The following is a 2612-nucleotide window of genomic DNA, read 5'->3' on the forward strand; positions in this document are numbered from 1 at the left end:
GGAAGGAAAATGGATGTCCAGGGTCTGCAGCCGGTGTCAGGTGATTGCAGCTAATGAAATAAAATTTACATTTTAAGGCAGGACAAGAAAATTTAAACACAAAATTGTCTCGTTCTGTCCCTTTACGTCTCCTTCCTCCCTCCCTAATGTGCAGTGTGCATTTTTGTTACACATTAACCAGACCTTCTCAAAGATGAGAGTGCCTGCTGGGCCACGGGTCATTTTTTCCCCCCTCTTTCTTCTAATTTTATCAATGTTAAAGAATAGCCTTCTTTCCCAACGCTAGGGGGTCATGGTGACTTGCTGCTTTGTATGGGCTTACCTGGACTGTATTATCCTTGGGGAACTTTACGTAAAATATCAGTATGTCATTCTGATATACAATCTTTTGTCTCGAAAATGTGTATGACTGTGCCTCTGATTTTGACAGGTGGAACAGTTCTCAGAGCTTTCTGAGAGTGTGTCTCCTGGGTCATAATCCTCAGTTTGGCTCAAACAAAATTCCCTTTTTTTGTCTTTAGTTTGTTAATTGAATTTTCATCAACACAGCAGTCTTGGGTGATGGACAGAGATAGACAGAATCTGAATCACCTAGAGGGCTTAAAACACCAATTGCTGGGCCCCAGCCCCAGAGTTTCTGAATCAGTAGGTCTGGGATGGGTCCTGAGAATGTGCATTTCTAGCAAGTTCCCAGCTGATGCTGCCGGTCTAGGGATTCACTCTGGAACCATGGGCTCAAACTGACCCTCTTCTTTCTCTTTAAAATGGACATAATTCTACTTTAAGGGGTATTGGAATGAATTAGAAAGATAAAATAAGTGAGTGAGGAATCTGAAAGGGTGGAAACTGATTTCCCTTACAATTGCCTGATTGGGATTGATTGAGATGGGAGTTGGGATAATAAGAACACTGAGGATTCTGCCTCAGCCAACCAACTGGGCAGTGGCGCCTCTGAGTCAGGAAGTACAGGAGAAATAGATTTGGGGGGTGGAAATAATGAGCCCAGTTTTGGATTTGTTGAATTTTAAATGCAGTTCTCATATATCTTTCTCACTTTTTTAAAAAAGGTCAGTGTAGTGGGTGTTTACTGGCTGAGCCACTTTACCATGATTTAACTCTGTGTCTTAGATGGGCACTTCCAAGCTGTGACAAAAACCTGTGTGAGATGTTTGCTAGCCCCAGGTGAGGCTTTCTGAACTCCACATTTGCATTCTATCAGACACCTGGAGTCTCAGAAGATGCACATTTGTCTGGGGCAAATGTCAAGGTAGCGGGGATCAGAGATCTCAGAAACAAGTGATCCTCGTACCCTTTATGGCAAGGAATGGCTGCTGATGGTGGATGAGGACGGCGAACCCAGGTTTTCAAGAAATATTTCCTAATTGTCAACCACGATTTTCTGCTGTTACTATAAAGGAATTAACATTGGCCTCCTTTTCCTACCGATCTTGCTAACACTGCTGTAAGTGTAACGTAGCTTCCCTATTCCAAATGTTTTGTATTATTTTACCAGGAGTTGTAACATGGACGGCGCTTAAGCTGTTTTTCCCTAAAGGAAAAGGATTATAATAACGGAGAGGTTTTTAGTATCTCCATCGCAAAACGCTTACAGTTCAGAAGGAATGAGGAGTCGCCAAGGATTTCCCCGTGGAAACAGCTTCTGCTCTCCACGAACACTAGGAATGTGCTCCCGCCTTCTCGGTCGCAGCCCGGCAGGAGAGCTCGCGGCTCGCTCCCACTCCCAACGCCTTGGGCTGGCGTGGCCATCCCTACATTTCCCGTTACTTAGCAACGTCCCGATAAATGGAGACAATGGCCTGTGAATCTTTACGGGTATTAATCAATTCTCCTTTCACTGCCCCCCTTGGGGGTGGGGTGGGGTGTACTGTGTATTCTTTGGTGATGGATGGCAACCGGACGCGCCTAGCCATGTTGGTCCACGGAGCTAACCCGCTGGCAAGGATGAAGTTGCCAGAGGCCGAGGTCCCCGAAGCCCGCGAGGACCACGGCCCCAACACCCCACCGTCCCCCTCATCTCCCCTCCTCCAGCCCCTGGGCGATGCGCGTCCCAGGCGGAGAGCTGGGCCGGGCGGGGGCGCGGGGGCGGGGATGGGACACTAGGGGTGCTGGGAGTGCGCGGAGCCCGGGTGCGGGAGCCCCGGTGACGCACCAGTGACGTCGACGGCGGCGGGCGGGATTTCCCGGCCCCTCCCGGCCCCTCCCGGGCCCCGGGCGAGACCCTGCTGCAGAGTGGGCGCGACCAGAGTGGATGCCAGAAGGCGGGGTTCGGCGACACGCGCTCCGCACCCGCTGGACCCGGACGCACGCCTGGAGCCCGGCACGGGGGGTGCCGAGCAAACAAAGTACTCGGCAGCTGGGTGACCGCACTCGCCAGCGGGGCACGGGCTCGCCCACCTGCACCCGGCGCTCGGCTTCACGTGGTCTTTCCCTTGCCCGGGCCTGGAGGCAAGGGGCGGGGCGGGACGAGGCGGGGCTGGTGACGCGGCGCGGAGACCCCGGGGCCGGCGCGCTGCGCGAGGCGCGCGTTTCCACCTCCAGCCCGTCGGCGCCCAGGCGCGGGAGCCCGAGCGCCGAGCCGGAGCCCGCCCAGC

Source organism: Lipotes vexillifer, unplaced genomic scaffold (assembly GCF_000442215.2).
Source record: "Lipotes vexillifer unplaced genomic scaffold, Lipotes_vexillifer_v1.1 scaffold1088, whole genome shotgun sequence".
Lineage (NCBI taxonomy): Eukaryota > Metazoa > Chordata > Mammalia > Artiodactyla > Lipotidae > Lipotes > Lipotes vexillifer.